Source organism: Rhinoderma darwinii (genome assembly GCF_050947455.1).
Source record: "Rhinoderma darwinii isolate aRhiDar2 chromosome 5 unlocalized genomic scaffold, aRhiDar2.hap1 SUPER_5_unloc_27, whole genome shotgun sequence".
Taxonomy (NCBI): Eukaryota; Metazoa; Chordata; class Amphibia; order Anura; family Rhinodermatidae; genus Rhinoderma; species Rhinoderma darwinii.
In genome coordinates this window covers 140,581-163,607 of record NW_027461784.1, presented here as the reverse complement: position 1 = coordinate 163,607, position 23,027 = coordinate 140,581, and the positions used below count along the sequence as shown (strand labels likewise).

At 47.7% G+C, this 23,027-nt stretch overlaps 16 non-coding genes across 16 annotated transcripts; all 16 read left to right on the top strand.

Moving 5' to 3' along the window:
• The first annotated feature begins 376 nt into the window (after nt 1-376).
• On the top strand, nt 377-567 carry LOC142688891 (U2 spliceosomal RNA). The gene has a single exon (XR_012857930.1). It is a non-coding gene; the product is annotated as a U2 spliceosomal RNA (small nuclear RNA).
• A 1,288-nt stretch (nt 568-1,855) lies between these two features.
• Nucleotides 1,856-2,046, top strand: LOC142688890 (U2 spliceosomal RNA). The gene has a single exon (XR_012857929.1). It is a non-coding gene; the product is annotated as a U2 spliceosomal RNA (small nuclear RNA).
• Nucleotides 2,047-3,331: 1,285 nt separating this feature from the next.
• Nucleotides 3,332-3,522, top strand: LOC142688888 (U2 spliceosomal RNA). Its single transcript, XR_012857928.1, has one exon. It is a non-coding gene; the product is annotated as a U2 spliceosomal RNA (small nuclear RNA).
• Nucleotides 3,523-4,798: 1,276 nt separating this feature from the next.
• Nucleotides 4,799-4,989, top strand: LOC142688887 (U2 spliceosomal RNA). The gene has a single exon (XR_012857927.1). It is a non-coding gene; the product is annotated as a U2 spliceosomal RNA (small nuclear RNA).
• A 1,296-nt stretch (nt 4,990-6,285) lies between these two features.
• On the top strand, nt 6,286-6,476 carry LOC142688886 (U2 spliceosomal RNA). The gene has a single exon (XR_012857926.1). It is a non-coding gene; the product is annotated as a U2 spliceosomal RNA (small nuclear RNA).
• A 1,292-nt stretch (nt 6,477-7,768) lies between these two features.
• On the top strand, nt 7,769-7,959 carry LOC142688885 (U2 spliceosomal RNA). Its single transcript, XR_012857925.1, has one exon. It is a non-coding gene; the product is annotated as a U2 spliceosomal RNA (small nuclear RNA).
• A 1,308-nt stretch (nt 7,960-9,267) lies between these two features.
• On the top strand, nt 9,268-9,458 carry LOC142688884 (U2 spliceosomal RNA). The gene has a single exon (XR_012857924.1). It is a non-coding gene; the product is annotated as a U2 spliceosomal RNA (small nuclear RNA).
• A 1,284-nt stretch (nt 9,459-10,742) lies between these two features.
• Nucleotides 10,743-10,933, top strand: LOC142688883 (U2 spliceosomal RNA). Its single transcript, XR_012857923.1, has one exon. It is a non-coding gene; the product is annotated as a U2 spliceosomal RNA (small nuclear RNA).
• A 1,304-nt stretch (nt 10,934-12,237) lies between these two features.
• On the top strand, nt 12,238-12,428 carry LOC142688881 (U2 spliceosomal RNA). The gene has a single exon (XR_012857921.1). It is a non-coding gene; the product is annotated as a U2 spliceosomal RNA (small nuclear RNA).
• A 1,296-nt stretch (nt 12,429-13,724) lies between these two features.
• On the top strand, nt 13,725-13,915 carry LOC142688880 (U2 spliceosomal RNA). The gene has a single exon (XR_012857920.1). It is a non-coding gene; the product is annotated as a U2 spliceosomal RNA (small nuclear RNA).
• A 1,300-nt stretch (nt 13,916-15,215) lies between these two features.
• LOC142688879 (U2 spliceosomal RNA) lies at nt 15,216-15,406 on the top strand. Its single transcript, XR_012857919.1, has one exon. It is a non-coding gene; the product is annotated as a U2 spliceosomal RNA (small nuclear RNA).
• Nucleotides 15,407-16,686: 1,280 nt separating this feature from the next.
• Nucleotides 16,687-16,877, top strand: LOC142688877 (U2 spliceosomal RNA). The gene has a single exon (XR_012857918.1). It is a non-coding gene; the product is annotated as a U2 spliceosomal RNA (small nuclear RNA).
• Nucleotides 16,878-18,161: 1,284 nt separating this feature from the next.
• On the top strand, nt 18,162-18,352 carry LOC142688876 (U2 spliceosomal RNA). Its single transcript, XR_012857917.1, has one exon. It is a non-coding gene; the product is annotated as a U2 spliceosomal RNA (small nuclear RNA).
• A 1,304-nt stretch (nt 18,353-19,656) lies between these two features.
• LOC142688875 (U2 spliceosomal RNA) lies at nt 19,657-19,847 on the top strand. The gene has a single exon (XR_012857916.1). It is a non-coding gene; the product is annotated as a U2 spliceosomal RNA (small nuclear RNA).
• A 1,300-nt stretch (nt 19,848-21,147) lies between these two features.
• Nucleotides 21,148-21,338, top strand: LOC142688874 (U2 spliceosomal RNA). Its single transcript, XR_012857915.1, has one exon. It is a non-coding gene; the product is annotated as a U2 spliceosomal RNA (small nuclear RNA).
• A 1,304-nt stretch (nt 21,339-22,642) lies between these two features.
• On the top strand, nt 22,643-22,833 carry LOC142688873 (U2 spliceosomal RNA). Its single transcript, XR_012857914.1, has one exon. It is a non-coding gene; the product is annotated as a U2 spliceosomal RNA (small nuclear RNA).
• Nucleotides 22,834-23,027: the final 194 nt, after the last annotated feature.

Here is a 23,027-nt window from a genome sequence, read left to right as displayed (position 1 = left end):
GTTGGTCAGTGCTGCTCAGCAGGCAGCACTGGACTGGACTGGATTACAGCTGATACAAGGTGTGAAGGAACAAGGGGTGGCTGTGGGCATGCACTTGCTGCCGCTGCCAGTGTTTATCTGCATGGCAGCAGGGCATTTGGGCGTTGCCAGGAAGGCGTTTTTATGTAGATTCCTCCTCTTTCAGCACTGCATTGTGGTGCAAGCAAAAGAAGCAAATCCTGTCTGGCTTCCTCTCCGGCCTTTATTCACCTCCCGTGTAGCTGTGAGTGTGTGAGCCTGCAGGGCCCCATGGAATTGCCTAGAAGTAGGCTGAATCGCTGCAAGGGCTGAACAGCAGTATCGGGCAGGCTCGGGCAACGCGCGGCCCGTTCGGGTTATCGCTTCTCGGCCTTTTGGCTAAGATCAAGTGTAGTATCTGTTCTTATCAGTTTAATATCTGATACGTCCCCTATCTGGGGACCATATATTAAATGGATTTTTAGAACAGGGAGATGGAAATAGAGCTTGCTCTGTCCACTCCACGCATTGACCTGGTATTGCAGTATTTCCAGGACCGGTGCACCCTTTCCTTATGTGTTGACTAAAAGCAGATTCCAAAAGTGTTTTTTGTCTTTGCTATTGTTTCTGTCTTTCTGAAGGGATCTCCCCTTTTAATCCCATTATTTCAACACCTGTTGGACAATGCATGAGTGATAATGAGCTCATTGATTAAATGCAATTAATGAATAGATTGCCACCTCTTGTTGTGTGTCGTCTGTGTTTCTGTGTTTCCGGCATTTCACATTGGAACACCTCATTCACCTTCCTTGTCTTCTCTCCGCCCTCCCTTTTAGGTAAGTTAAAGAGCTGCACCTGAGCCAGCCACTGATTGATTGATTGATTGATTGATTGATTGATTGATTGATTGATTGATTGATGCAGCACAACAGTCAAATAGTGGAGTGGAGTAGGGGAACAGCAAACAGCCAATAAAGCAGCCCGCCCGCTCGCCTGCCCGCCACAATGGACCTACCTGTGTACACTAGATGGATGTGATGGAATGTACTGTCGTCCCTACATTTCAAGAAGAAGTAAGAATTGCAGTTGCAACAAAGCCTTGCTTGCCTACAAAGAGAGCAGCAATTTGGATTTGTTACTATGTTACCTAGAAGAATAACAAACTGTGCAAGGATGGAGGTTGTAGGAGCAAGGAGAAGTTGTCTGTAAAGTTGGTGGATGCCTATTTTCCATTTTGCAGTCCCTTGTCTCCCTCTTGTGGCCTCCTGGAGGCAACTAGCTGTGCAAAAAAAAGACAGCCTGGCGGCCGGCTGTTGCAGTGTTGCCCTCTCAGGCAACACTGAGTGACTGACTGAGCCTCACCGTCTTATATAAAGTTCAGACGGAACTTTGCACGTGTCATAGTGGAGCCCTCAGGATTCCAGAGCCAGCTTTCTGACATCATAATGGGGCCTCAGAGAGAAAAGCCTGGGCCCAGGCAGTGTTGGTCAGTGCTGCTCAGCAGGCAGCACTGGACTGGACTGGATTACAGCTGATACAAGGTGTGAAGGAACAAGGGGTGGCTGTGGGCATGCACTTGCTGCCGCTGCCAGTGTTTATCTGCATGGCAGCAGGGCATTTGGGCGTTGCCAGGAAGGCGTTTTTATGTAGATTCCTCCTCTTTCAGCACTGCATTGTGGTGCAAGCAAAAGAAGCAAATCCTGTCTGGCTTCCTCTCCGGCCTTTATTCACCTCCCGTGTAGCTGTGAGTGTGTGAGCCTGCAGGGCCCCATGGAATTGCCTAGAAGTAGGCTGAATCGCTGCAAGGGCTGAACAGCAGTATCGGGCAGGCTCGGGCAACGCGCGGCCCGTTCGGGTTATCGCTTCTCGGCCTTTTGGCTAAGATCAAGTGTAGTATCTGTTCTTATCAGTTTAATATCTGATACGTCCCCTATCTGGGGACCATATATTAAATGGATTTTTAGAACAGGGAGATGGAAATAGAGCTTGCTCTGTCCACTCCACGCATTGACCTGGTATTGCAGTATTTCCAGGACCGGTGCACCCTTTCCTTATGTGTTGACTAAAAGCAGATTCCAAAAGTGTTTTTTGTCTTTGCTATTGTTTCTGTCTTTCTGAAGGGATCTCCCCTTTTAATCCCATTATTTCAACACCTGTTGGACAATGCATGAGTGATAATGAGCTCATTGATTAAATGCAATTAATGAATAGATTGCCACCTCTTGTTGTGTGTCGTCTGTGTTTCTGTGTTTCCGGCATTTCACATTGGAACACCTCATTCACCTTCCTTGTCTTCTCTCCGCCCTCCCTTTTAGGTAAGTTAAAGAGCTGCACCTGAGCCAGCCACTGATTGATTGATTGATTGATTGATTGATTGATTGATTGATTGATTGATTGCAGCACAACAGTCAAATAGTGGAGTGGAGTAGGGGAACAGCAAACAGCCAATAAAGCAGCCCGCCCGCTCGCCTGCCCGCCACAATGGACCTACCTGTGTACACTAGATGGATGTGATGGAATGTACTGTCGTCCCTACATTTCAAGAAGAAGTAAGAATTGCAGTTGCAACAAAGCCTTGCTTGCCTACAAAGAGAGCAGCAATTTGGATTTGTTACTATGTTACCTAGAAGAATAACAAACTGTGCAAGGATGGAGGTTGTAGGAGCAAGGAGAAGTTGTCTGTAAAGTTGGTGGATGCCTATTTTCCATTTTGCAGTCCCTTGTCTCCCTCTTGTGGCCTCCTGGAGGCAACTAGCTGTGCAAAAAAAAGACAGCCTGGCGGCCGGCTGTTGCAGTGTTGCCCTCTCAGGCAACACTGAGTGACTGACTGAGCCTCACCGTCTTATATAAAGTTCAGACGGAACTTTGCACGTGTCATAGTGGAGCCCTCAGGATTCCAGAGCCAGCTTTCTGACATCATAATGGGGCCTCAGAGATAAAAGCCTGGGCCCAGGCAGTGTTGGTCAGTGCTGCTCAGCAGGCAGCACTGGACTGGACTGGATTACAGCTGATACAAGGTGTGAAGGAACAAGGGGTGGCTGTGGGCATGCACTTGCTGCCGCTGCCAGTGTTTATCTGCATGGCAGCAGGGCATTTGGGCGTTGCCAGGAAGGCGTTTTTATGTAGATTCCTCCTCTTTCAGCACTGCATTGTGGTGCAAGCAAAAGAAGCAAATCCTGTCTGGCTTCCTCTCCGGCCTTTATTCACCTCCCGTGTAGCTGTGAGTGTGTGAGCCTGCAGGGCCCCATGGAATTGCCTAGAAGTAGGCTGAATCGCTGCAAGGGCTGAACAGCAGTATCGGGCAGGCTCGGGCAACGCGCGGCCCGTTCGGGTTATCGCTTCTCGGCCTTTTGGCTAAGATCAAGTGTAGTATCTGTTCTTATCAGTTTAATATCTGATACGTCCCCTATCTGGGGACCATATATTAAATGGATTTTTAGAACAGGGAGATGGAAATAGAGCTTGCTCTGTCCACTCCACGCATTGACCTGGTATTGCAGTATTTCCAGGACCGGTGCACCCTTTCCTTATGTGTTGACTAAAAGCAGATTCCAAAAGTGTTTTTTGTCTTTGCTATTGTTTCTGTCTTTCTGAAGGGATCTCCCCTTTTAATCCCATTATTTCAACACCTGTTGGACAATGCATGAGTGATAATGAGCTCATTGATTAAATGCAATTAATGAATAGATTGCCACCTCTTGTTGTGTGTCGTCTGTGTTTCTGTGTTTCCGGCATTTCACATTGGAACACCTCATTCACCTTCCTTGTCTTCTCTCCGCCCTCCCTTTTAGGTAAGTTAAAGAGCTGCACCTGAGCCAGCCACTGATTGATTGATTGATTGATTGATTGATTGATTGATTGATGCAGCACAACAGTCAAATAGTGGAGTGGAGTAGGGGAACAGCAAACAGCCAATAAAGCAGCCCGCCCGCTCGCCTGCCCGCCACAATGGACCTACCTGTGTACACTAGATGGATGTGATGGAATGTACTGTCGTCCCTACATTTCAAGAAGAAGTAAGAATTGCAGTTGCAACAAAGCCTTGCTTGCCTACAAAGAGAGCAGCAATTTGGATTTGTTACTATGTTACCTAGAAGAATAACAAACTGTGCAAGGATGGAGGTTGTAGGAGCAAGGAGAAGTTGTCTGTAAAGTTGGTGGATGCCTATTTTCCATTTTGCAGTCCCTTGTCTCCCTCTTGTGGCCTCCTGGAGGCAACTAGCTGTGCAAAAAAAAGACAGCCTGGCGGCCGGCTGTTGCAGTGTTGCCCTCTCAGGCAACACTGAGTGACTGACTGAGCCTCACCGTCTTATATAAAGTTCAGACGGAACTTTGCACGTGTCATAGTGGAGCCCTCAGGATTCCAGAGCCAGCTTTCTGACATCATAATGGGGCCTCAGAGATAAAAGCCTGGGCCCAGGCAGTGTTGGTCAGTGCTGCTCAGCAGGCAGCACTGGACTGGACTGGATTACAGCTGATACAAGGTGTGAAGGAACAAGGGGTGGCTGTGGGCATGCACTTGCTGCCGCTGCCAGTGTTTATCTGCATGGCAGCAGGGCATTTGGGCGTTGCCAGGAAGGCGTTTTTATGTAGATTCCTCCTCTTTCAGCACTGCATTGTGGTGCAAGCAAAAGAAGCAAATCCTGTCTGGCTTCCTCTCCGGCCTTTATTCACCTCCCGTGTAGCTGTGAGTGTGTGAGCCTGCAGGGCCCCATGGAATTGCCTAGAAGTAGGCTGAATCGCTGCAAGGGCTGAACAGCAGTATCGGGCAGGCTCGGGCAACGCGCGGCCCGTTCGGGTTATCGCTTCTCGGCCTTTTGGCTAAGATCAAGTGTAGTATCTGTTCTTATCAGTTTAATATCTGATACGTCCCCTATCTGGGGACCATATATTAAATGGATTTTTAGAACAGGGAGATGGAAATAGAGCTTGCTCTGTCCACTCCACGCATTGACCTGGTATTGCAGTATTTCCAGGACCGGTGCACCCTTTCCTTATGTGTTGACTAAAAGCAGATTCCAAAAGTGTTTTTTGTCTTTGCTATTGTTTCTGTCTTTCTGAAGGGATCTCCCCTTTTAATCCCATTATTTCAACACCTGTTGGACAATGCATGAGTGATAATGAGCTCATTGATTAAATGCAATTAATGAATAGATTGCCACCTCTTGTTGTGTGTCGTCTGTGTTTCTGTGTTTCCGGCATTTCACATTGGAACACCTCATTCACCTTCCTTGTCTTCTCTCCGCCCTCCCTTTTAGGTAAGTTAAAGAGCTGCACCTGAGCCAGCCACTGATTGATTGATTGATTGATTGATTGATTGATTGATTGATTGATTGATTGATTGATTGATGCAGCACAACAGTCAAATAGTGGAGTGGAGTAGGGGAACAGCAAACAGCCAATAAAGCAGCCCGCCCGCTCGCCTGCCCGCCACAATGGACCTACCTGTGTACACTAGATGGATGTGATGGAATGTACTGTCGTCCCTACATTTCAAGAAGAAGTAAGAATTGCAGTTGCAACAAAGCCTTGCTTGCCTACAAAGAGAGCAGCAATTTGGATTTGTTACTATGTTACCTAGAAGAATAACAAACTGTGGAAGGATGGAGGTTGTAGGAGCAAGGAGAAGTTGTCTGTAAAGTTGGTGGATGCCTATTTTCCATTTTGCAGTCCCTTGTCTCCCTCTTGTGGCCTCCTGGAGGCAACTAGCTGTGCAAAAAAAAGACAGCCTGGCGGCCGGCTGTTGCAGTGTTGCCCTCTCAGGCAACACTGAGTGACTGACTGAGCCTCACCGTCTTATATAAAGTTCAGACGGAACTTTGCACGTGTCATAGTGGAGCCCTCAGGATTCCAGAGCCAGCTTTCTGACATCATAATGGGGCCTCAGAGATAAAAGCCTGGGCCCAGGCAGTGTTGGTCAGTGCTGCTCAGCAGGCAGCACTGGACTGGACTGGATTACAGCTGATACAAGGTGTGAAGGAACAAGGGGTGGCTGTGGGCATGCACTTGCTGCCGCTGCCAGTGTTTATCTGCATGGCAGCAGGGCATTTGGGCGTTGCCAGGAAGGCGTTTTTATGTAGATTCCTCCTCTTTCAGCACTGCATTGTGGTGCAAGCAAAAGAAGCAAATCCTGTCTGGCTTCCTCTCTGGCCTTTATTCACCTCCCGTGTAGCTGTGAGTGTGTGAGCCTGCAGGGCCCCATGGAATTGCCTAGAAGTAGGCTGAATCGCTGCAAGGGCTGAACAGCAGTATCGGGCAGGCTCGGGCAACGCGCGGCCCGTTCGGGTTATCGCTTCTCGGCCTTTTGGCTAAGATCAAGTGTAGTATCTGTTCTTATCAGTTTAATATCTGATACGTCCCCTATCTGGGGACCATATATTAAATGGATTTTTAGAACAGGGAGATGGAAATAGAGCTTGCTCTGTCCACTCCACGCATTGACCTGGTATTGCAGTATTTCCAGGACCGGTGCACCCTTTCCTTATGTGTTGACTAAAAGCAGATTCCAAAAGTGTTTTTTGTCTTTGCTATTGTTTCTGTCTTTCTGAAGGGATCTCCCCTTTTAATCCCATTATTTCAACACCTGTTGGACAATGCATGAGTGATAATGAGCTCATTGATTAAATGCAATTAATGAATAGATTGCCACCTCTTGTTGTGTGTCGTCTGTGTTTCTGTGTTTCCGGCATTTCACATTGGAACACCTCATTCACCTTCCTTGTCTTCTCTCCGCCCTCCCTTTTAGGTAAGTTAAAGAGCTGCACCTGAGCCAGCCACTGATTGATTGATTGATTGATTGATTGATTGATTGATTGATTGATTGATTGATTGATGCAGCACAACAGTCAAATAGTGGAGTGGAGTAGGGGAACAGCAAACAGCCAATAAAGCAGCCCGCCCGCTCGCCTGCCCGCCACAATGGACCTACCTGTGTACACTAGATGGATGTGATGGAATGTACTGTCGTCCCTACATTTCAAGAAGAAGTAAGAATTGCAGTTGCAACAAAGCCTTGCTTGCCTACAAAGAGAGCAGCAATTTGGATTTGTTACTATGTTACCTAGAAGAATAACAAACTGTGCAAGGATGGAGGTTGTAGGAGCAAGGAGAAGTTGTCTGTAAAGTTGGTGGATGCCTATTTTCCATTTTGCAGTCCCTTGTCTCCCTCTTGTGGCCTCCTGGAGGCAACTAGCTGTGCAAAAAAAAGACAGCCTGGCGGCCGGCTGTTGCAGTGTTGCCCTCTCAGGCAACACTGAGTGACTGACTGAGCCTCACCGTCTTATATAAAGTTCAGACGGAACTTTGCACGTGTCATAGTGGAGCCCTCAGGATTCCAGAGCCAGCTTTCTGACATCATAATGGGGCCTCAGAGATAAAAGCCTGGGCCCAGGCAGTGTTGGTCAGTGCTGCTCAGCAGGCAGCACTGGACTGGACTGGATTACAGCTGATACAAGGTGTGAAGGAACAAGGGGTGGCTGTGGGCATGCACTTGCTGCCGCTGCCAGTGTTTATCTGCATGGCAGCAGGGCATTTGGGCGTTGCCAGGAAGGCGTTTTTATGTAGATTCCTCCTCTTTCAGCACTGCATTGTGGTGCAAGCAAAAGAAGCAAATCCTGTCTGGCTTCCTCTCCGGCCTTTATTCACCTCCCGTGTAGCTGTGAGTGTGTGAGCCTGCAGGGCCCCATGGAATTGCCTAGAAGTAGGCTGAATCGCTGCAAGGGCTGAACAGCAGTATCGGGCAGGCTCGGGCAACGCGCGGCCCGTTCGGGTTATCGCTTCTCGGCCTTTTGGCTAAGATCAAGTGTAGTATCTGTTCTTATCAGTTTAATATCTGATACGTCCCCTATCTGGGGACCATATATTAAATGGATTTTTAGAACAGGGAGATGGAAATAGAGCTTGCTCTGTCCACTCCACGCATTGACCTGGTATTGCAGTATTTCCAGGACCGGTGCACCCTTTCCTTATGTGTTGACTAAAAGCAGATTCTAAAAGTGTTTTTTGTCTTTGCTATTGTTTCTGTCTTTCTGAAGGGATCTCCCCTTTTAATCCCATTATTTCAACACCTGTTGGACAATGCATGAGTGATAATGAGCTCATTGATTAAATGCAATTAATGAATAGATTGCCACCTCTTGTTGTGTGTCGTCTGTGTTTCTGTGTTTCCGGCATTTCACATTGGAACACCTCATTCACCTTCCTTGTCTTCTCTCCGCCCTCCCTTTTAGGTAAGTTAAAGAGCTGCACCTGAGCCAGCCACTGATTGATTGATTGATTGATTGATTGATTGATTGATTGATTGATTGATTGATTGATTGATTGATTGATTGATGCAGCACAACAGTCAAATAGTGGAGTGGAGTAGGGGAACAGCAAACAGCCAATAAAGCAGCCCGCCCGCTCGCCTGCCCGCCACAATGGACCTACCTGTGTACACTAGATGGATGTGATGGAATGTACTGTCGTCCCTACATTTCAAGAAGAAGTAAGAATTGCAGTTGCAACAAAGCCTTGCTTGCCTACAAAGAGAGCAGCAATTTGGATTTGTTACTATGTTACCTAGAAGAATAACAAACTGTGCAAGGATGGAGGTTGTAGGAGCAAGGAGAAGTTGTCTGTAAAGTTGGTGGATGCCTATTTTCCATTTTGCAGTCCCTTGTCTCCCTCTTGTGGCCTCCTGGAGGCAACTAGCTGTGCAAAAAAAAGACAGCCTGGCGGCCGGCTGTTGCAGTGTTGCCCTCTCAGGCAACACTGAGTGACTGACTGAGCCTCACCGTCTTATATAAAGTTCAGACGGAACTTTGCACGTGTCATAGTGGAGCCCTCAGGATTCCAGAGCCAGCTTTCTGACATCATAATGGGGCCTCAGAGATAAAAGCCTGGGCCCAGGCAGTGTTGGTCAGTGCTGCTCAGCAGGCAGCACTGGACTGGACTGGATTACAGCTGATACAAGGTGTGAAGGAACAAGGGGTGGCTGTGGGCATGCACTTGCTGCCGCTGCCAGTGTTTATCTGCATGGCAGCAGGGCATTTGGGCGTTGCCAGGAAGGCGTTTTTATGTAGATTCCTCCTCTTTCAGCACTGCATTGTGGTGCAAGCAAAAGAAGCAAATCCTGTCTGGCTTCCTCTCCGGCCTTTATTCACCTCCCGTGTAGCTGTGAGTGTGTGAGCCTGCAGGGCCCCATGGAATTGCCTAGAAGTAGGCTGAATCGCTGCAAGGGCTGAACAGCAGTATCGGGCAGGCTCGGGCAACGCGCGGCCCGTTCGGGTTATCGCTTCTCGGCCTTTTGGCTAAGATCAAGTGTAGTATCTGTTCTTATCAGTTTAATATCTGATACGTCCCCTATCTGGGGACCATATATTAAATGGATTTTTAGAACAGGGAGATGGAAATAGAGCTTGCTCTGTCCACTCCACGCATTGACCTGGTATTGCAGTATTTCCAGGACCGGTGCACCCTTTCCTTATGTGTTGACTAAAAGCAGATTCCAAAAGTGTTTTTTGTCTTTGCTATTGTTTCTGTCTTTCTGAAGGGATCTCCCCTTTTAATCCCATTATTTCAACACCTGTTGGACAATGCATGAGTGATAATGAGCTCATTGATTAAATGCAATTAATGAATAGATTGCCACCTCTTGTTGTGTGTCGTCTGTGTTTCTGTGTTTCCGGCATTTCACATTGGAACACCTCATTCACCTTCCTTGTCTTCTCTCCGCCCTCCCTTTTAGGTAAGTTAAAGAGCTGCACCTGAGCCAGCCACTGATTGATTGATTGATTGATTGATTGATTGATTGATTGATTGATTGATGCAGCACAACAGTCAAATAGTGGAGTGGAGTAGGGGAACAGCAAACAGCCAATAAAGCAGCCCGCCCGCTCGCCTGCCCGCCACAATGGACCTACCTGTGTACACTAGATGGATGTGATGGAATGTACTGTCGTCCCTACATTTCAAGAAGAAGTAAGAATTGCAGTTGCAACAAAGCCTTGCTTGCCTACAAAGAGAGCAGCAATTTGGATTTGTTACTATGTTACCTAGAAGAATAACAAACTGTGCAAGGATGGAGGTTGTAGGAGCAAGGAGAAGTTGTCTGTAAAGTTGGTGGATGCCTATTTTCCATTTTGCAGTCCCTTGTCTCCCTCTTGTGGCCTCCTGGAGGCAACTAGCTGTGCAAAAAAAAGACAGCCTGGCGGCCGGCTGTTGCAGTGTTGCCCTCTCAGGCAACACTGAGTGACTGACTGAGCCTCACCGTCTTATATAAAGTTCAGACGGAACTTTGCACGTGTCATAGTGGAGCCCTCAGGATTCCAGAGCCAGCTTTCTGACATCATAATGGGGCCTCAGAGATAAAAGCCTGGGCCCAGGCAGTGTTGGTCAGTGCTGCTCAGCAGGCAGCACTGGACTGGACTGGATTACAGCTGATACAAGGTGTGAAGGAACAAGGGGTGGCTGTGGGCATGCACTTGCTGCCGCTGCCAGTGTTTATCTGCATGGCAGCAGGGCATTTGGGCGTTGCCAGGAAGGCGTTTTTATGTAGATTCCTCCTCTTTCAGCACTGCATTGTGGTGCAAGCAAAAGAAGCAAATCCTGTCTGGCTTCCTCTCCGGCCTTTATTCACCTCCCGTGTAGCTGTGAGTGTGTGAGCCTGCAGGGCCCCATGGAATTGCCTAGAAGTAGGCTGAATCGCTGCAAGGGCTGAACAGCAGTATCGGGCAGGCTCGGGCAACGCGCGGCCCGTTCGGGTTATCGCTTCTCGGCCTTTTGGCTAAGATCAAGTGTAGTATCTGTTCTTATCAGTTTAATATCTGATACGTCCCCTATCTGGGGACCATATATTAAATGGATTTTTAGAACAGGGAGATGGAAATAGAGCTTGCTCTGTCCACTCCACGCATTGACCTGGTATTGCAGTATTTCCAGGACCGGTGCACCCTTTCCTTATGTGTTGACTAAAAGCAGATTCCAAAAGTGTTTTTTGTCTTTGCTATTGTTTCTGTCTTTCTGAAGGGATCTCCCCTTTTAATCCCATTATTTCAACACCTGTTGGACAATGCATGAGTGATAATGAGCTCATTGATTAAATGCAATTAATGAATAGATTGCCACCTCTTGTTGTGTGTCGTCTGTGTTTCTGTGTTTCCGGCATTTCACATTGGAACACCTCATTCACCTTCCTTGTCTTCTCTCCGCCCTCCCTTTTAGGTAAGTTAAAGAGCTGCACCTGAGCCAGCCACTGATTGATTGATTGATTGATTGATTGATTGATTGATTGATTGATTGATTGATTGATTGATTGATTGATGCAGCACAACAGTCAAATAGTGGAGTGGAGTAGGGGAACAGCAAACAGCCAATAAAGCAGCCCGCCCGCTCGCCTGCCCGCCACAATGGACCTACCTGTGTACACTAGATGGATGTGATGGAATGTACTGTCGTCCCTACATTTCAAGAAGAAGTAAGAATTGCAGTTGCAACAAAGCCTTGCTTGCCTACAAAGAGAGCAGCAATTTGGATTTGTTACTATGTTACCTAGAAGAATAACAAACTGTGCAAGGATGGAGGTTGTAGGAGCAAGGAGAAGTTGTCTGTAAAGTTGGTGGATGCCTATTTTCCATTTTGCAGTCCCTTGTCTCCCTCTTGTGGCCTCCTGGAGGCAACTAGCTGTGCAAAAAAAAGACAGCCTGGCGGCCGGCTGTTGCAGTGTTGCCCTCTCAGGCAACACTGAGTGACTGACTGAGCCTCACCGTCTTATATAAAGTTCAGACGGAACTTTGCACGTGTCATAGTGGAGCCCTCAGGATTCCAGAGCCAGCTTTCTGACATCATAATGGGGCCTCAGAGATAAAAGCCTGGGCCCAGGCAGTGTTGGTCAGTGCTGCTCAACAGGCAGCACTGGACTGGACTGGATTACAGCTGATACAAGGTGTGAAGGAACAAGGGGTGGCTGTGGGCATGCACTTGCTGCCGCTGCCAGTGTTTATCTGCATGGCAGCAGGGCATTTGGGCGTTGCCAGGAAGGCGTTTTTATGTAGATTCCTCCTCTTTCAGCACTGCATTGTGGTGCAAGCAAAAGAAGCAAATCCTGTCTGGCTTCCTCTCCGGCCTTTATTCACCTCCCGTGTAGCTGTGAGTGTGTGAGCCTGCAGGGCCCCATGGAATTGCCTAGAAGTAGGCTGAATCGCTGCAAGGGCTGAACAGCAGTATCGGGCAGGCTCGGGCAACGCGCGGCCCGTTCGGGTTATCGCTTCTCGGCCTTTTGGCTAAGATCAAGTGTAGTATCTGTTCTTATCAGTTTAATATCTGATACGTCCCCTATCTGGGGACCATATATTAAATGGATTTTTAGAACAGGGAGATGGAAATAGAGCTTGCTCTGTCCACTCCACGCATTGACCTGGTATTGCAGTATTTCCAGGACCGGTGCACCCTTTCCTTATGTGTTGACTAAAAGCAGATTCCAAAAGTGTTTTTTGTCTTTGCTATTGTTTCTGTCTTTCTGAAGGGATCTCCCCTTTTAATCCCATTATTTCAACACCTGTTGGACAATGCATGAGTGATAATGAGCTCATTGATTAAATGCAATTAATGAATAGATTGCCACCTCTTGTTGTGTGTCGTCTGTGTTTCTGTGTTTCCGGCATTTCACATTGGAACACCTCATTCACCTTCCTTGTCTTCTCTCCGCCCTCCCTTTTAGGTAAGTTAAAGAGCTGCACCTGAGCCAGCCACTGATTGATTGATTGATTGATTGATTGATTGATTGATTGATTGATTGATTGATTGATTGATGCAGCACAACAGTCAAATAGTGGAGTGGAGTAGGGGAACAGCAAACAGCCAATAAAGCAGCCCGCCCGCTCGCCTGCCCGCCACAATGGACCTACCTGTGTACACTAGATGGATGCGATGGAATGTACTGTCGTCCCTACATTTCAAGAAGAAGTAAGAATTGCAGTTGCAACAAAGCCTTGCTTGCCTACAAAGAGAGCAGCAATTTGGATTTGTTACTATGTTACCTAGAAGAATAACAAACTGTGCAAGGATGGAGGTTGTAGGAGCAAGGAGAAGTTGTCTGTAAAGTTGGTGGATGCCTATTTTCCATTTTGCAGTCCCTTGTCTCCCTCTTGTGGCCTCCTGGAGGCAACTAGCTGTGCAAAAAAAAGACAGCCTGGCGGCCGGCTGTTGCAGTGTTGCCCTCTCAGGCAACACTGAGTGACTGACTGAGCCTCACCGTCTTATATAAAGTTCAGACGGAACTTTGCACGTGTCATAGTGGAGCCCTCAGGATTCCAGAGCCAGCTTTCTGACATCATAATGGGGCCTCAGAGATAAAAGCCTGGGCCCAGGCAGTGTTGGTCAGTGCTGCTCAGCAGGCAGCACTGGACTGGACTGGATTACAGCTGATACAAGGTGTGAAGGAACAAGGGGTGGCTGTGGGCATGCACTTGCTGCCGCTGCCAGGGTTTATCTGCATGGCAGCAGGGCATTTGGGCGTTGCCAGGAAGGCGTTTTTATGTAGATTCCTCCTCTTTCAGCACTGCATTGTGGTGCAAGCAAAAGAAGCAAATCCTGTCTGGCTTCCTCTCCGGCCTTTATTCACCTCCCGTGTAGCTGTGAGTGTGTGAGCCTGCAGGGCCCCATGGAATTGCCTAGAAGTAGGCTGAATCGCTGCAAGGGCTGAACAGCAGTATCGGGCAGGCTCGGGCAACGCGCGGCCCGTTCGGGTTATCGCTTCTCGGCCTTTTGGCTAAGATCAAGTGTAGTATCTGTTCTTATCAGTTTAATATCTGATACGTCCCCTATCTGGGGACCATATATTAAATGGATTTTTAGAACAGGGAGATGGAAATAGAGCTTGCTCTGTCCACTCCACGCATTGACCTGGTATTGCAGTATTTCCAGGACCGGTGCACCCTTTCCTTATGTGTTGACTAAAAGCAGATTCCAAAAGTGTTTTTTGTCTTTGCTATTGTTTCTGTCTTTCTGAAGGGATCTCCCCTTTTAATCCCATTATTTCAACACCTGTTGGACAATGCATGAGTGATAATGAGCTCATTGATTAAATGCAATTAATGAATAGATTGCCACCTCTTGTTGTGTGTCGTCTGTGTTTCTGTGTTTCCGGCATTTCACATTGGAACACCTCATTCACCTTCCTTGTCTTCTCTCCGCCCTCCCTTTTAGGTAAGTTAAAGAGCTGCACCTGAGCCAGCCACTGATTGATTGATTGATTGATTGATTGATTGATTGATTGATTGATTGATTGATTGATTGATTGATGCAGCACAACAGTCAAATAGTGGAGTGGAGTAGGGGAACAGCAAACAGCCAATAAAGCAGCCCGCCCGCTCGCCTGCCCGCCACAATGGACCTACCTGTGTACACTAGATGGATGTGATGGAATGTACTGTCGTCCCTACATTTCAAGAAGAAGTAAGAATTGCAGTTGCAACAAAGCCTTGCTTGCCTACAAAGAGAGCAGCAATTTGGATTTGTTACTATGTTACCTAGAAGAATAACAAACTGTGCAAGGATGGAGGTTGTAGGAGCAAGGAGAAGTTGTCTGTAAAGTTGGTGGATGCCTATTTTCCATTTTGCAGTCCCTTGTCTCCCTCTTGTGGCCTCCTGGAGGCAACTAGCTGTGCAAAAAAAAGACAGCCTGGCGGCCGGCTGCTGCAGTGTTGCCCTCTCAGGCAACACTGAGTGACTGACTGAGCCTCACCGTCTTATATAAAGTTCAGACGGAACTTTGCACGTGTCATAGTGGAGCCCTCAGGATTCCAGAGCCAGCTTTCTGACATCATAATGGGGCCTCAGAGATAAAAGCCTGGGCCCAGGCAGTGTTGGTCAGTGCTGCTCAGCAGGCAGCACTGGACTGGACTGGATTACAGCTGATACAAGGTGTGAAGGAACAAGGGGTGGCTGTGGGCATGCACTTGCTGCCGCTGCCAGTGTTTATCTGCATGGCAGCAGGGCATTTGGGCGTTGCCAGGAAGGCGTTTTTATGTAGATTCCTCCTCTTTCAGCACTGCATTGTGGTGCAAGCAAAAGAAGCAAATCCTGTCTGGCTTCCTCTCCGGCCTTTATTCACCTCCCGTGTAGCTGTGAGTGTGTGAGCCTGCAGGGCCCCATGGAATTGCCTAGAAGTAGGCTGAATCGCTGCAAGGGCTGAACAGCAGTATCGGGCAGGCTCGGGCAACGCGCGGCCCGTTCGGGTTATCGCTTCTCGGCCTTTTGGCTAAGATCAAGTGTAGTATCTGTTCTTATCAGTTTAATATCTGATACGTCCCCTATCTGGGGACCATATATTAAATGGATTTTTAGAACAGGGAGATGGAAATAGAGCTTGCTCTGTCCACTCCACGCATTGACCTGGTATTGCAGTATTTCCAGGACCGGTGCACCCTTTCCTTATGTGTTGACTAAAAGCAGATTCCAAAAGTGTTTTTTGTCTTTGCTATTGTTTCTGTCTTTCTGAAGGGATCTCCCCTTTTAATCCCATTATTTCAACACCTGTTGGACAATGCATGAGTGATAATGAGCTCATTGATTAAATGCAATTAATGAATAGATTGCCACCTCTTGTTGTGTGTCGTCTGTGTTTCTGTGTTTCCGGCATTTCACATTGGAACACCTCATTCACCTTCCTTGTCTTCTCTCCGCCCTCCCTTTTAGGTAAGTTAAAGAGCTGCACCTGAGCCAGCCACTGATTGATTGATTGATTGATTGATTGATTGATTGATTGATTGATGCAGCACAACAGTCAAATAGTGGAGTGGAGTAGGGGAACAGCAAACAGCCAATAAAGCAGCCCGCCCGCTCGCCTGCCCGCCACAATGGACCTACCTGTGTACACTAGATGGATGTGATGGAATGTACTGTCGTCCCTACATTTCAAGAAGAAGTAAGAATTGCAGTTGCAACAAAGCCTTGCTTGCCTACAAAGAGAGCAGCAATTTGGATTTGTTACTATGTTACCTAGAAGAATAACAAACTGTGCAAGGATGGAGGTTGTAGGAGCAAGGAGAAGTTGTCTGTAAAGTTGGTGGATGCCTATTTTCCATTTTGCAGTCCCTTGTCTCCCTCTTGTGGCCTCCTGGAGGCAACTAGCTGTGCAAAAAAAAGACAGCCTGGCGGCCGGCTGTTGCAGTGTTGCCCTCTCAGGCAACACTGAGTGACTGACTGAGCCTCACCGTCTTATATAAAGTTCAGACGGAACTTTGCACGTGTCATAGTGGAGCCCTCAGGATTCCAGAGCCAGCTTTCTGACATCATAATGGGGCCTCAGAGATAAAAGCCTGGGCCCAGGCAGTGTTGGTCAGTGCTGCTCAGCAGGCAGCACTGGACTGGACTGGATTACAGCTGATACAAGGTGTGAAGGAACAAGGGGTGGCTGTGGGCATGCACTTGCTGCCGCTGCCAGTGTTTATCTGCATGGCAGCAGGGCATTTGGGCGTTGCCAGGAAGGCGTTTTTATGTAGATTCCTCCTCTTTCAGCACTGCATTGTGGTGCAAGCAAAAGAAGCAAATCCTGTCTGGCTTCCTCTCCGGCCTTTATTCACCTCCCGTGTAGCTGTGAGTGTGTGAGCCTGCAGGGCCCCATGGAATTGCCTAGAAGTAGGCTGAATCGCTGCAAGGGCTGAACAGCAGTATCGGGCAGGCTCGGGCAACGCGCGGCCCGTTCGGGTTATCGCTTCTCGGCCTTTTGGCTAAGATCAAGTGTAGTATCTGTTCTTATCAGTTTAATATCTGATACGTCCCCTATCTGGGGACCATATATTAAATGGATTTTTAGAACAGGGAGATGGAAATAGAGCTTGCTCTGTCCACTCCACGCATTGACCTGGTATTGCAGTATTTCCAGGACCGGTGCACCCTTTCCTTATGTGTTGACTAAAAGCAGATTCCAAAAGTGCTTTTTGTCTTTGCTATTGTTTCTGTCTTTCTGAAGGGATCTCCCCTTTTAATCCCATTATTTCAACACCTGTTGGACAATGCATGAGTGATAATGAGCTCATTGATTAAATGCAATTAATGAATAGATTGCCACCTCTTGTTGTGTGTCGTCTGTGTTTCTGTGTTTCCGGCATTTCACATTGGAACACCTCATTCACCTTCCTTGTCTTCTCTCCGCCCTCCCTTTTAGGTAAGTTAAAGAGCTGCACCTGAGCCAGCCACTGATTGATTGATTGATTGATTGATTGATTGATTGATTGATTGATTGATGCAGCACAACAGTCAAATAGTGGAGTGGAGTAGGGGAACAGCAAACAGCCAATAAAGCAGCCCGCCCGCTCGCCTGCCCGCCACAATGGACCTACCTGTGTACACTAGATGGATGTGATGGAATGTACTGTCGTCCCTACATTTCAAGAAGAAGTAAGAATTGCAGTTGCAACAAAGCCTTGCTTGCCTACAAAGAGAGCAGCAATTTGGATTTGTTACTATGTTACCTAGAAGAATAACAAACTGTGCAAGGATGGAGGTTGTAGGAGCAAGGAGAAGTTGTCTGTAAAGTTGGTGGATGCCTATTTTCCATTTTGCAGTCCCTTGTCTCCCTCTTGTGGCCTCCTGGAGGCAACTAGCTGTGCAAAAAAAAGACAGCCTGGCGGCCGGCTGCTGCAGTGTTGCCCTCTCAGGCAACACTGAGTGACTGACTGAGCCTCACCGTCTTATATAAAGTTCAGACGGAACTTTGCACGTGTCATAGTGGAGCCCTCAGGATTCCAGAGCCAGCTTTCTGACATCATAATGGGGCCTCAGAGATAAAAGCCTGGGCCCAGGCAGTGTTGGTCAGTGCTGCTCAGCAGGCAGCACTGGACTGGACTGGATTACAGCTGATACAAGGTGTGAAGGAACAAGGGGTGGCTGTGGGCATGCACTTGCTGCCGCTGCCAGTGTTTATCTGCATGGCAGCAGGGCATTTGGGCGTTGCCAGGAAGGCGTTTTTATGTAGATTCCTCCTCTTTCAGCACTGCATTGTGGTGCAAGCAAAAGAAGCAAATCCTGTCTGGCTTCCTCTCCGGCCTTTATTCACCTCCCGTGTAGCTGTGAGTGTGTGAGCCTGCAGGGCCCCATGGAATTGCCTAGAAGTAGGCTGAATCGCTGCAAGGGCTGAACAGCAGTATCGGGCAGGCTCGGGCAACGCGCGGCCCGTTCGGGTTATCGCTTCTCGGCCTTTTGGCTAAGATCAAGTGTAGTATCTGTTCTTATCAGTTTAATATCTGATACGTCCCCTATCTGGGGACCATATATTAAATGGATTTTTAGAACAGGGAGATGGAAATAGAGCTTGCTCTGTCCACTCCACGCATTGACCTGGTATTGCAGTATTTCCAGGACCGGTGCACCCTTTCCTTATGTGTTGACTAAAAGCAGATTCCAAAAGTGTTTTTTGTCTTTGCTATTGTTTCTGTCTTTCTGAAGGGATCTCCCCTTTTAATCCCATTATTTCAACACCTGTTGGACAATGCATGAGTGATAATGAGCTCATTGATTAAATGCAATTAATGAATAGATTGCCACCTCTTGTTGTGTGTCGTCTGTGTTTCTGTGTTTCCGGCATTTCACATTGGAACACCTCATTCACCTTCCTTGTCTTCTCTCCGCCCTCCCTTTTAGGTAAGTTAAAGAGCTGCACCTGAGCCAGCCACTGATTGATTGATTGATTGATTGATTGATTGATTGATTGATTGATTGATTGATTGATTGATTGATTGATGCAGCACAACAGTCAAATAGTGGAGTGGAGTAGGGGAACAGCAAACAGCCAATAAAGCAGCCCGCCCGCTCGCCTGCCCGCCACAATGGACCTACCTGTGTACACTAGATGGATGTGATGGAATGTACTGTCGTCCCTACATTTCAAGAAGAAGTAAGAATTGCAGTTGCAACAAAGCCTTGCTTGCCTACAAAGAGAGCAGCAATTTGGATTTGTTACTATGTTACCTAGAAGAATAACAAACTGTGCAAGGATGGAGGTTGTAGGAGCAAGGAGAAGTTGTCTGTAAAGTTGGTGGATGCCTATTTTCCATTTTGCAGTCCCTTGTCTCCCTCTTGTGGCCTCCTGGAGGCAACTAGCTGTGCAAAAAAAAGACAGCCTGGCGGCCGGCTGTTGCAGTGTTGCCCTCTCAGGCAACACTGAGTGACTGACTGAGCCTCACCGTCTTATATAAAGTTCAGACGGAACTTTGCACGTGTCATAGTGGAGCCCTCAGGATTCCAGAGCCAGCTTTCTGACATCATAATGGGGCCTCAGAGATAAAAGCCTGGGCCCAGGCAGTGTTGGTCAGTGCTGCTCAGCAGGCAGCACTGGACTGGACTGGATTACAGCTGATACAAGGTGTGAAGGAACAAGGGGTGGCTGTGGGCATGCACTTGCTGCCGCTGCCAGTGTTTATCTGCATGGCAGCAGGGCATTTGGGCGTTGCCAGGAAGGCGTTTTTATGTAGATTCCTCCTCTTTCAGCACTGCATTGTGGTGCAAGCAAAAGAAGCAAATCCTGTCTGGCTTCCTCTCCGGCCTTTATTCACCTCCCGTGTAGCTGTGAGTGTGTGAGCCTGCAGGGCCCCATGGAATTGCCTAGAAGTAGGCTGAATCGCTGCAAGGGCTGAACAGCAGTATCGGGCAGGCTCGGGCAACGCGCGGCCCGTTCGGGTTATCGCTTCTCGGCCTTTTGGCTAAGATCAAGTGTAGTATCTGTTCTTATCAGTTTAATATCTGATACGTCCCCTATCTGGGGACCATATATTAAATGGATTTTTAGAACAGGGAGATGGAAATAGAGCTTGCTCTGTCCACTCCACGCATTGACCTGGTATTGCAGTATTTCCAGGACCGGTGCACCCTTTCCTTATGTGTTGACTAAAAGCAGATTCCAAAAGTGTTTTTTGTCTTTGCTATTGTTTCTGTCTTTCTGAAGGGATCTCCCCTTTTAATCCCATTATTTCAACACCTGTTGGACAATGCATGAGTGATAATGAGCTCATTGATTAAATGCAATTAATGAATAGATTGCCACCTCTTGTTGTGTGTCGTCTGTGTTTCTGTGTTTCCGGCATTTCACATTGGAACACCTCATTCACCTTCCTTGTCTTCTCTCCGCCCTCCCTTTTAGGTAAGTTAAAGAGCTGCACCTGAGCCAGCCACTGATTGATTGATTGATTGATTGATTGATTGATTGATTGATTGATTGATTGATTGATTGATTGATGCAGCACAACAGTCAAATAGTGGAGTGGAGTAGGGGAACAGCAAACAGCCAATAAAGCAGCCCGCCCGCTCGCCTGCCCGCCACAATGGACCTACCTGTGTACACTAGATGGATGTGATGGAATGTACTGTCGTCCCTACATTTCAAGAAGAAGTAAGAATTGCAGTTGCAACAAAGCCTTGCTTGCCTACAAAGAGAGCAGCAATTTGGATTTGTTACTATGTTACCTAGAAGAATAACAAACTGTGCAAGGATGGAGGTTGTAGGAGCAAGGAGAAGTTGTCTGTAAAGTTGGTGGATGCCTATTTTCCATTTTGCAGTCCCTTGTCTCCCTCTTGTGGCCTCCTGGAGGCAACTAGCTGTGCAAAAAAAAGACAGCCTGGCGGCCGGCTGTTGCAGTGTTGCCCTCTCAGGCAACACTGAGTGACTGACTGAGCCTCACCGTCTTATATAAAGTTCAGACGGAACTTTGCACGTGTCATAGTGGAGCCCTCAGGATTCCAGAGCCAGCTTTCTGACATCATAATGGGGCCTCAGAGATAAAAGCCTGGGCCCAGGCAGTGTTGGTCAGTGCTGCTCAGCAGGCAGCACTGGACTGGACTGGATTACAGCTGATACAAGGTGTGAAGGAACAAGGGGTGGCTGTGGGCATGCACTTGCTGCCGCTGCCAGTGTTTATCTGCATGGCAGCAGGGCATTTGGGCGTTGCCAGGAAGGCGTTTTTATGTAGATTCCTCCTCTTTCAGCACTGCATTGTGGTGCAAGCAAAAGAAGCAAATCCTGTCTGGCTTCCTCTCCGGCCTTTATTCACCTCCCGTGTAGCTGTGAGTGTGTGAGCCTGCAGGGCCCCATGGAATTGCCTAGAAGTAGGCTGAATCGCTGCAAGGGCTGAACAGCAGTATCGGGCAGGCTCGGGCAACGCGCGGCCCGTTCGGGTTATCGCTTCTCGGCCTTTTGGCTAAGATCAAGTGTAGTATCTGTTCTTATCAGTTTAATATCTGATACGTCCCCTATCTGGGGACCATATATTAAATGGATTTTTAGAACAGGGAGATGGAAATAGAGCTTGCTCTGTCCACTCCACGCATTGACCTGGTATTGCAGTATTTCCAGGACCGGTGCACCCTTTCCTTATGTGTTGACTAAAAGCAGATTCCAAAAGTGTTTTTTGTCTTTGCTATTGTTTCTGTCTTTCTGAAGGGATCTCCCCTTTTAATCCCATTATTTCAACACCTGTTGGACAATGCATGAGTGATAATGAGCTCATTGATTAAATGCAATTAATGAATAGATTGCCACCTCTTGTTGTGTGTCGTCTGTGTTTCTGTGTTTCCGGCATTTCACATTGGAACACCTCATTCACCTTCCTTGTCTTCTCTCCGCCCTCCCTTTTAGGTAAGTTAAAGAGCTGCACCTGAGCCAGCCACTGATTGATTGATTGATTGATTGATTGATTGATTGATTGATTGATTGATTGATTGATTGATTGATTGATGCAGCACAACAGTCAAATAGTGGAGTGGAGTAGGGGAACAGCAAACAGCCAATAAAGCAGCCCGCCCGCTCGCCTGCCCGCCACAATGGACCTACCTGTGTACACTAGATGGATGTGATGGAATGTACTGTCGTCCCTACATTTCAAGAAGAAGTAAGAATTGCAGTTGCAACAAAGCCTTGCTTGCCTACAAAGAGAGCAGCAATTTGGATTTGTTACTATGTTACCTAGAAGAATAACAAACTGTGCAAGGATGGAGGTTGTAGGAGCAAGGAGAAGTTGTCTGTAAAGTTGGTGGATGCCTATTTTCCATTTTGCAGTCCCTTGTCTCCCTCTTGTGGCCTCCTGGAGGCAACTAGCTGTGCAAAAAAAAGACAGCCTGGCGGCCGGCTGTTGCAGTGTTGCCCTCTCAGGCAACACTGAGTGACTGACTGAGCCTCACCGTCTTATATAAAGTTCAGACGGAACTTTGCACGTGTCATAGTGGAGCCCTCAGGATTCCAGAGCCAGCTTTCTGACATCATAATGGGGCCTCAGAGATAAAAGCCTGGGCCCAGGCAGTGTTGGTCAGTGCTGCTCAGCAGGCAGCACTGGACTGGACTGGATTACAGCTGATACAAGGTGTGAAGGAACAAGGGGTGGCTGTGGGCATGCACTTGCTGCCGCTGCCAGTGTTTATCTGCATGGCAGCAGGGCATTTGGGCGTTGCCAGGAAGGCGTTTTTATGTAGATTCCTCCTCTTTCAGCACTGCATTGTGGTGCAAGCAAAAGAAGCAAATCCTGTCTGGCTTCCTCTCCGGCCTTTATTCACCTCCCGTGTAGCTGTGAGTGTGTGAGCCTGCAGGGCCCCATGGAATTGCCTAGAAGTAGGCTGAATCGCTGCAAGGGCTGAACAGCAGTATCGGGCAGGCTCGGGCAACGCGCGGCCCGTTCGGGTTATCGCTTCTCGGCCTTTTGGCTAAGATCAAGTGTAGTATCTGTTCTTATCAGTTTAATATCTGATACGTCCCCTATCTGGGGACCATATATTAAATGGATTTTTAGAACAGGGAGATGGAAATAGAGCTTGCTCTGTCCACTCCACGCATTGACCTGGTATTGCAGTATTTCCAGGACCGGTGCACCCTTTCCTTATGTGTTGACTAAAAGCAGATTCCAAAAGTGTTTTTTGTCTTTGCTATTGTTTCTGTCTTTCTGAAGGGATCTCCCCTTTTAATCCCATTATTTCAACACCTGTTGGACAATGCATGAGTGATAATGAGCTCATTGATTAAATGCAATTAATGAATAGATTGCCACCTCTTGTTGTGTGTCGTCTGTGTT